General features: G+C 42.9%; 2 non-coding genes across 2 annotated transcripts; both read left to right on the top strand.

The window, feature by feature from the left end:
• Positions 1 to 643: 643 nt before the first annotated feature.
• On the top strand, positions 644 to 715 carry Trnae-cuc (transfer RNA glutamic acid (anticodon CUC)). Its single transcript has one exon. It is a non-coding gene; the product is annotated as a tRNA-Glu (tRNA).
• Positions 716 to 6,605: 5,890 nt separating this feature from the next.
• Trnae-cuc (transfer RNA glutamic acid (anticodon CUC)) lies at positions 6,606 to 6,677 on the top strand. The gene has a single exon. It is a non-coding gene; the product is annotated as a tRNA-Glu (tRNA).
• Positions 6,678 to 10,669: the final 3,992 nt, after the last annotated feature.

Here is a 10,669-nt window from a genome sequence, read left to right on the forward strand (position 1 = left end):
TTATACATGATACAGCGCTTGCTTTGCTTCAAGCTGCATCATACCAGTCTCAGGACTGAAGACAACAACAACAACAGAATAGCTGGCTCTGACCCAGCAGGCCCAGGTTTGATTCCCGGTACCGGAAATTATTTTAATATGTTTATTCCTCTTCTCATTGTTCTGTGTGGGGAGACGCTGACTGGAACGGAGCGCTTGCTGGTGTTGCTGCCGGCGCTGTTGTACGGCCGAGATGCCGCCAACACTAGCGAGAAGGCCGGCAAGGCGCAGAAGAACATTTCGAAGGGCGACAAGAAGAAGAAGCGCAAGTGGAAGGAGAGCTATGTCATCTACATCTACAAGGTGCTGAAGCCGTTGCATCCTGACAGGAGCATCTCGTCGAAGGGGATGAGCACCATGAACAGCTTCGTAAACGACATTTTCGAGCGCATTGCGGCCGAGGCTTCTCGCATGGCGCTCTACAACAAACGCTCTACCATCACGTCCCGCGAGATCCAGACCGCTGTGCGGCTCTTGCTGCCCGGCGAGCTGGCCAAGCACACCGTGAGCGAGGGCACGAAGGGGGCGACCTAGTAAGGAGGTGGCTTCTTCGTTGCCGCCGTAGCATTGGGGTGTCAGCGTGTAGAAACAGAAATGGCGAACATCCGGTATGGTCTAGTGGTTAGGATAGCTGGCTCTCACCCAGCAGGCCCGGGTTCGATTCCCGGTACCGGAAATTATTTTAATACGTTTATTCCTATTCTCATTGTTCTCACGCTGCTGAAAATACTGTTGCAAACTTTAAATTGCTGATGTATATTTTTTTATGAAATAGAATAATTTTTGCTATACCAACTTACTTTTTCAGTTGAAATTTTAGATTCAACAAATTTCGTCCTGTTTCTTTAGAATGTTGTAAAGTAGATTAATATGAACACCTGACAGACTGTCAATAACGTAACAACACTCAGTACTCAATAACCATTCAGATTGTTGTAAAAATTATAACAATAAAAAACTCAAGATGATGAGACGATTCCTAAACCCGCATAGATGTATGAAGGTGCTGTATTCACAACTACCGGTTTCAAATCGGATCTCCAGGTTTACCTGTCAAGTATATAAGTCACTGTGTGAAATTTTTGAAATCGTAGTATTGGCATTCAACAAAAAACAATGCAAGTATTTACAACTGTTATATTTTCATAACATATGATGGACATTTACAGTGTCCCAGCTTTTGGGAAATTATTAAAGTTCAGTCAAACCACGTTCGTGGGTTGTCACAATAAAATTGAGCACACCCAAAATATGCTTGTCAAAATGAATATACTTAATATTTTCAGTATCTCTGCTTAGCAACGTAAACAGAGATCGCAGTTTGGTACGCATTGTGAAATAGTTTAAAAATATAGTTGTTTTACAGACAGTTATACTTTGAGCGGTGTCCATTATCGTTCATAGCCTTCTGCCAAGCAATTACACAAAAAGTTTCGTTTCTCTGGGACCAGAATATCGACTTTTCCGGCCGTCCTGAGCGGACGCGCTTTGGATTTTATGACTCTGCGTAACAGTGTTGTGTGAAATTGTGATTGTGGTGATGCAGCATTTTAGTTTCCTTGTTTTCACGAGCTGTTAACTGCTGACATGGCAACAATGTTTCCCAGAAAGTTTACCCTAAGATTTGGACTTGACAAGGCAACCCGTAATGTTCAGCCAAGTTCACTAGAAATTCATGACTGGATCGTTGACGTTATTCGCATTACTTCGGAACAGACGCACACGGCTTATTACGACTTGGAGCAGTACTGCATTTTTGTGAAGCTGCTTTCCCCGTTGGTGCTGGAACGGATTTTGCACAAATTTGAAGGAAAAGCTGAATTCCGTCATCGCGATAATTCGGTGAGTACAGTTACCATTTCAAATGCTGATGTTGATTATAAACAAATCAGAATATTTAATTTGCCGCCTGGGGTAGAAAACTGCTACTTAAAAGACGCGTTATCTAAATACGGTGACATCAGGCAAATTTGTAATGAACCATGGTCAAGCCAGCATAGATAGCAATGCTTTAGTGGTGTTCGTCCTGTCGATATGCATGTCAAACAAAACATTCCATCTCATATTCTGGTTTGTGGTTACAAAGCGCACGTTATACACAATGGACAGACTTTGACTTGTCATATTTGTAATGAAAGTGGGCATCTCCGGCAAAACTGTCCAAAAAAGGTGTTTGTATTGAAAAAATGTGTTTGTATTGCAGAATAATTTACAACAGCGCAAAAGGTTAACATTGGTTGATCTTGTGACTGAAAATCAGATGACGGATGGTGACATTTCCAGCATTTCGGGGAATGTAGACGACAGGCCACAAAATACTCTTGAAGCATTTTCACCTTTACTCAGGAAAGACACTGTGGACAATCTGGCTGAAAAAAGTAGTATAGCCACAAACAAGAGACGTCGATCTTGTGACGGCAGTAGCACAGATGAAGAAGATACTAACCTGTGGCTGAAGGCTGTAGGTGACATTCAGAAAACGGTAATGGAAACTGTTTCAGACAATATTGTCAGCATAGATCCGAACTCTGAGTCAAGTACATCAGTAGACAAATCGAATACGCCACCATCCCCTGAACAGGTCGAAGTGACATTAGAGACCCATTCTGTAGCGCTGGACGCGCCAGTAGATGGCAATGCGCTGCTCTTGGTGACGCCACAACCCCGCGCTGCAGTACCCGTACGTCAATCAATGGAGACAGATTCACTCACGGATGCAACTGAAAGCAAACATGACGAGATACCGAGTGATTGTCAACAACAGACGACGTCACAGCCCAAATCCCAAGACGAAGAAGCGGAGTTTTACATCAATAACACACAAAAAGTAAACGAAAGTGTTCATAGAAGTGATGGGGCATTGGAAGAATGTTTGCAAACTGCTTCTGCGCCGCCTTTGCCAGACGAGATGGTGGCACACGACTGCCCGTCAGATCCACCGACACCGCTCACGGTGGAAAACTGCTCAGGGGGTGGGGGAGCAGACATTCGGTGAAGGCCAGTGTCAATGCAAACCGCAAGAAAAGTAAAAAGAAAGGTTCTAATGCAAACCGTGACGATGGTCTCCAGTCAGATTCTCAGGAAGTATCCGACATGGAGTGGCATGTAATGATAGGCTAGTGGGAAAAAGGTCACTCCCCTATGTTACAGTCATATACGATTACCACATTAAACATTAATAGGATACAGTCGGATGTTAAAATAACTGCTCTGAAACAGTTTCTGTATGAGTCAGCGACGGATATTGCTCTCCTACAGGAAGTAATATTCCCACAATAAAATTTTTCCAGTTACGTTGATTTTTACAATATTTCCATTCAAACGAATGTTGGCACTGCCATTTTAGTTAGAGAAGGCATCCCCGTACATGACGCTGATAAATTAAAATCGGGGCAAGGTATTGGAATAAATGTAGCAGGAGTTACTATAGCCAATTTATATGCTCCTTCTGGCAGCAGTAATAGAGCTGCAAGAGCCACATTCTTTAATGAAAGCGTACTATATTTACTGAGGAAAAACCTCCTCCAACTTATTATAGGGGAAGATTTTAATTGTGTATTGAGTCGAAAGGATCAAATCCCCAACTTCAATTACTCAACTGACTTGAGACGTCTTGTTGTTGATTTAAAGTTAAAAGATGCGTGGGGTGTAAAATACCCAACAACGGTGAACTTCACTCATATTGTTACGAACTCGTGTAGTAGAATTGACAGAATTTACGCATCACAAAATTTAGCAGATAAAGTACTGAAAACAGTAACTGTTCCCGTTAGTTTTTCCGATCACAGTGCGTTGTTGACCTGCGTAAATTTAACACCACAACCTACCCAAAGAGTAAGAAGCCAGTGGAATCTAAATATATCGTTATTATCAGAAGAAGACTCAAAAGATGCCCTAACCAGAGCTTGGGAAATGTGTCTCCGTCCACTGAACAACTTTCCAAGTGTGATAGAATGGTGGACCCAACGAGCGAAACCGAAGCTAAGGAAAGTTTCAATATCTTTTAGTATAGATATGGCCAGAGAATAGAAACAGACTGTAGTATTCTACTACAGAGTGCTCAAGGACCTCTACGATCAGGCAGATGCAATTCCTACACGATCAAAAGACATCAAGAAAATAAAAGCAAAGATAATAAGTCTGAAACGTAAGGAACTGGAGGGACTTAAAACAAAATCCAAAGAAAAGTCAGTCACTGAAGATGAGACTGCTGCGTTGCACCACCTTGTCAGACACGCCAAGAAAAGAAGTAGTAGTTTCATGGATGAACTTCAAATAGATGATGGTACCATAATCACCACCCAGAAGGAAATAATTAAAGAGATCTCAGCGTACTATGAACGTATTTATGCATCAGGGGAAACAAACGAAGAAGAATACGATGAGCTCTTTGGTACATATCTTCCACGAACATCGCGAGGTGATGATGAGAACATTTCTTCGGACATCACCAAGGAAGATGTATTAGAAATCGTGTGCAGCTCCCCTGCAAGAAAATCTCCGGAACCTGACGGACTGCCCATTGAACTCCATAAACGATTTTGGACCCTAATAGGAGAAAAGTTCACCGAAATTGTCAATGAAGTCTTACAAGGAAAGCTAGTGCCTGCAGAGTTCAAACAATGCAAAATCGTGTTGATCCCAAAGAACAGACGCTGCAAAAAAATAAACAACTTACAGACGATTTCCCTGTTAAATTCAGATTATAAAATTATAGCTCGAGTAATTAACAAGCGCTTTACACCATGCACTGCTGACATCATAGTTCAACAGCATACTTGTGCTTTTACAAGAACGATTTTACAAACTGTGGCTTTGTATCGCGATGTCGTTGCTCTAGCACAGGCAAGTAACATAAAATGTGGACTGCTTTTCATAGACTTCCATAAGCATTTGATCAAATACCTGATAGAGATAATGCGCCAAATGGACTTCCTGCCAAAAACCATCGACATCATCAAGAACATGGCAATGGGTGTAACTGCACAAATCTCCTCAGTAGTGATATTCTTTCGTCTGACGTGAGAACAGCGTGGTACAAAGTAGTCAATAACATCATCAGCACTAATGAGTGTTTCTTTGCCATCGGTGTAAGTGACACAAACCTCTGCAGCAAATGCAACCTCGTTGATAGTGTGCGTCATTGCTACACTTGTGAAGGTCGGATTATCAACTGGAGGTGGACCTGGGAGAAAGTTGCTCAAATAACAAAAACTTAAGCAAACAATGTACCGACAAACATTTTCTTCAGACCAGAGGAAAGTTACTACCCTCAGGCAAAAAATAACGCAGTGATTTGGTTAATCGGCAAATATACAAGTTATGTTTTTAACAATATTGGGAGCAATGAACATTTGAATACAAGATGTATATGGAAAATGAAGTCGAGAAAATAATCAAATATCAGAATCACAATAAGAAATCTGGTAACATGCTCCGAATTGTCTTCAACCGAATGGGTATAGGTTAGGAACTGGCTTCTTAGTAGAGAGAGAATAGATTGGGTCACGTTCCCAACCCTAACCTCACTTGCAAGTCACACATGAAAAATAAGTCAGTATGCCGAGAAACATCTGGTGTCTGACATAAAGGAAGATCTTGAACCCCCCCATAGATGCGTTTAGAAGGCTGGAACTGACAAAAATAACAAGGCAGTGAAGTATTTAGCAATGTCGCTGTTCAGGACTGCTCTTCTGTCCACGTAATTTACCCTGGAAGGGACACACATCAAGGATTTAGTGAATGATTAATTTGGGTCTGGGAAATGATGATGAGGGACTGGCTGCAGAAGAAGAAAATGTGCTGCTGAACTGCCACCAGTTGAAGGTAAAAGTAAAGCTGCTAAATTGTGCTACTACCGCAGACTCATTTTTTGAATGCTGTAATTTATGACTGCAATTATCTGTCACCTTATTTATGTCATTTCATTGTAGCTATTTTTGTTACTGTTTTTGGTGAATAAATAAAAAAAAAATGTGGTTGGGATAACTGGCTCTCACCCAGCAGGGCCGCGTAAGATTCCTGGTTCCGGAAATTGTTTTAATACGTTTATTCCTATTCTCATTGTTCTGTGTGGGGAGACGGTGACTAGAACGGAGCGCTTGCTGTTGTTGCTGCCGGCGCTGTTGTACGGCCGAGATGCCGCCCAACACTAGCGAGAAGGCCGGCAAGGCGCAGAAGAACATTTCGAAGGGCGACAAGAAGAAGAAGCGCAAATGGAAGGAGAGCTATGCCATCTACATCTACAAGGTGCTGAAGCAGGTGCACCCTGACACGGGCATCTCGTCGAAGGCGATGAGCATCATGAACAGCTTCGTGAACGACATTTTCGAGCGCATTGCGGCCGAGGCTTCTCGCATGGCGCACTACAACAAGCGCTCGACCATCACGTCCCGCGAGATCCAGACCGCTGTGCGGCTCATGCTGCCTGGCGAGCTGGCCAAGCACACCGTGAGCGAGGGCACGAAGGCGGTGACCAAGTACACGAGCTCCAAGTAAGGAGGTGGCTCCTCCGTTGCCATCGGCGCATTGTGGTGTAGGAAGTGTACGAAAGACGGCCGTCAACATCCGGTATGGTCTAGTGGTTAGGATAGCTGGCTCTCACCCAGCAGGCCCGGGTTCGATTCCCGGTACCGGAAACTATTTTAATACGTTTATTCCTATTCTCATTGTTCTCACCCTGCTGAAAATACTGTTGCAAACTTTAAATTGCTGATGTATATTTTTTTTATACATTTCTTGCTGAGAGCGACATTCGCACACAGGAAGCGACCTCATTACACAGAAATGTGCTGAGCTGAAATAGAATAATTTTTGCAATACCAACTTATTTTTTCAGTTGAAATTTTGGATTCAACAAATTTCGTCCTGTTTCTTTAGAATGTTGTAAAGTAGATTAATATGAACAACTGACAGACTGTAAATAACGTAACAACACTCAGTACTAAATAACCTTTCAGATTGTCGTAAAAATTATAACAATAAAAAACTCAAGATGATGAGACGATTCCTATACCCGCATAGCTGTATGAAGGTGCTCTATTCGCAACTACCGGTTTCACATCGAATCTTCAGGTTTACCTGTCAAGTATATAAGTCAATGCGTGAAGTTTTTGAAATCGTAGTATTTGCATTCAGCAAAAAAAACTTCATTCATTCATTCATTCATTCACGCGATCAGGCCCAGAGGACCGCGCGCCACCACAGAGCTCTCCATCCGTCCCTGTCTTCTGCTATCTGTCTCCAGTTTTCCGTGACTCCCAGCTGCAACAGGTCTTCTCTCACTCCATCGATCCACCTCTTCCTAGGTCTTCCCACTGTTCTGCTGCCTGACGGGATCCAGTCCATTGTGATTTTGGGCCATCTTGTTGCCTCCATTCTAGTAACATGTTTTTTTTATTCAACAAAAAAACAATGCAAGTATTTACAACGGTTATATTTTCATAACATAGATGGACAATTACGGTGTCCCAGCTTTTGGGAAGTTATTAAAGTTAAGTCAAACCACGTTTGTCGGTTGTCACAATAAAATTGAGCACACCCAAAAGATGCTTGTCAAAAAGTACAAAGCGTAACTGCTGAACGAGCCAGGTCCTAGGTAAAAATAAATCGGTACACTACTGTGAACGGGGATAAAATGCGTAAAAACTAACTACAGTCAAGGGAAAGTACTGTAAACTGGGCTTACATGAGAAATATCATCCAAAAAATAATACTCTAGTATGGAACTGAAACGTCGAGAAAGAAATCTGAAAAATGGCTTACCGGCCGACCAACTCAACGTAGGTTATATTGTAAGATCCAGTAGACGCCAGCTGTATAAAACCAACGAAATAAAAGTGAAAATCCTGTGTAATGTGCATACAACCGCCGTATTGCTAACAGGCCAACGTGGTATAAGCAGCCTGAGGACGTTAGCGATATACTGGAAGGCTGAAGGCTACGGTGCCAAAGAGGAAAACAAAGTAAACTCACAAACAGCTACCAGGAGGAAACCATAAGTAGGAAAACAACCGAAGGCTGGGAACCACATTACATTTGCTTTACATCAGTACCTCACTATTATCAAATTACCGAAGGTGTAGCATTGGAGTGTTATGCTTTGCTACTGTAACGTGAAAATCATCTTAGTAGCTACCGGCGACAATTTTCAGACAGTAAAAATTCGATAGGATACTGTAGTGTGTCAGTTCAGACCGATCATTCAACAGTGAACTGTGGGCTCGCTTTAATGCCTACATGATATGTTTTTATTCCAAAACAATTAAAATATTTTCTTCCGTTTCCTTAAATATATTACGCAAATTCTTTTCAATATTGGAAATAGAGTGAACCGTTACTTTTAGATAATCTGGGATAGCTTATTTGGGACTGACGAGATTTGGGTGTTCTTTAACATGTATGTTAAAATTGCATCAAGTGTGACCTACATCTTTCTTGGGGCAGTCATTGCAAACAATCTCATGAACCCCAGAGCCCTTCTATTTATTCCATTCGACTTTTTCATTATGCCTTTGTCTACTACCAACATTCCTTGGAATAGAGAATGCTGGACGGATATTTTTTTTCTGCCAACATATTCCGATACACAACAGAAATACGGTACTCTGTGATAACTTGGCCTGAGGCTATTTTGATCAGGTGGCCGAACCAAGAGTGTTCGTCGAATAGGACAGAGCGAGCGGACCTTCTCTTACTGAGGAATGCTTGATTGATCTGCACAAAGTCGATATCGTAACGATTCGATGTCGCTATGTACTAAACAGTGCGGTATTCTCGTCGAAGGCGTCCTTTTTCTAAGCAGTATGCTGTGTAAATGATGTAACAGTGCCCTTTAAGGTGCCTTTTTGTACTTCATGGGATGATTTTTTTTTTGTGGTTTTAGGGCGCACAACTACAGGGGTCATTAGCGCCCAGACTAAATTATGAATGCACTGCGAGGCACAATGTTAAAACAGCAACTAAGAAGGACAACACTGTAAAAGGCACATTAACAGGCAAGGGATTAAAAGAAAACAGCAGAATCAAATGTCCTTAGACAGGTTCGTCGGGACGTTAAAATGTGGCGTACCGTCAGCAAGTGCCCACATGTGCAGAACGGCGCCGGCGCAGCCGTCAGCAGATGGCGGTGGCTGAAACGGCAGTGTCCAATCCGTAACAGGGCCAAAACGACCTCCTCCTGCTGAGAAGGGCGTGAAGAGGTCGTCCAAGCCCTGGGGAGAGGTTTCAAGGCCCGAAGCTAGTTTCCAGTAAGTGTAGACCAATCGGCGAGTAGAGGACTAACGCATAGTTGCAGTGGTAGTAGTAGGCTTCCGAAAAACACCAGGAAAGAAAGCAGCGCCTTCTGTAGTCACACGTGCATCCAGATACAGTATAACAAGGAGTTAACCACTGTTCGACTGCAAAGAGTTCATAATATGTACAAAAACTATGTTCGATTTACAATAGAATTTCATCCTGCACAGAGTAAAGAGTGTACAAACTCGTTACACTCAGAGGTTTAAACAATAACCTCTGTATAGCAGAAATACATCTTCTACATGTCGCAATGACATAATAATCCTATCATTGTGTTCTGGGTATTGGTCAACATATTGCTGCTTGAAGTGTGTAATGTAGACGATAGTAAGACGATAAGGCAGAGGGGAACCCATTGCAAATAGATGCAGAATCTCCAAACTTAAAATAATTGAATTGCAAACAATATCTAACAACTGTAAAGCCTCTTCCATCTCATCTTCTGGAATTTCGAATCAATATGGTCTCACCGAAAGGAAAATTTGGAAGTCGGCTTACGCAATGAAGAGCCAAAGAAACTTGCGCAGCTGCCTAATATCGCGTAGGGCCCCTGTGAGCACGCAGAAGTGCCGCAGCACGACGTGGCATGGACTCAAGTAATATCTGAAGTAGTGCCAGGAATCCTGAAGGGCTATCTATAAATCCGTAAGAGTAGGAGGGGGTGGAGATAGCTTCTGAACAGCACGTGGCAAGTCATCGCATATATGCTCAATAATGTTCATGTCTGGAGAGTTTGGTGGCCAGCGGGAGTGTTTAAACTCGAACTGTGTTCCTGGGTCCGCTCACTAGCAATTCTGGACGTGTTGGGTGGAGCACTGTTCTGCGGGAAAGCACAATGGACATGAATGGATGCACGTGATCAGAGAGGATGCTTACGTACGTGTCACCTGTCAGAGTCGTATCTAGACGTATCACTCAAACTGCTCACGCCCCCACATCATTACAGGGTCTTCACCAGCTTGAACAGTCCCCTTTTGACATCCAGAGTCCATAGATTCATGAGGTTGTCTCCATACCTGTACACGTTCATCCGCTCGAAACAATTTGAAACGAGATTCGTCCGACGAGGCAACATGTTTCCAGTCATCAACAGACCAATGACGGAGTTGACGGGCCCAGATGACACGTAAAGCATTGTGTGGTGCAGTCATCAAGGGTACACGAGTGGATGATGTTTCGGTAAATGGTTCGCACGCTGACACTTGTTGATGGCCCAGCACTGAAATCTGCAGCAGTGTGCATCGTAAGGGTTGCACTTCTGTACGCTGAACGATGTCCTTTAGTTGTCGTTGGTCCCTTTCTTGTAGGATCTTTTTTCGGCCGCAGTGATGTC

This window comes from Schistocerca gregaria, chromosome 9 (genome assembly GCF_023897955.1).
Source record: "Schistocerca gregaria isolate iqSchGreg1 chromosome 9, iqSchGreg1.2, whole genome shotgun sequence".
Classification (NCBI taxonomy): domain Eukaryota; kingdom Metazoa; phylum Arthropoda; class Insecta; order Orthoptera; family Acrididae; genus Schistocerca; species Schistocerca gregaria.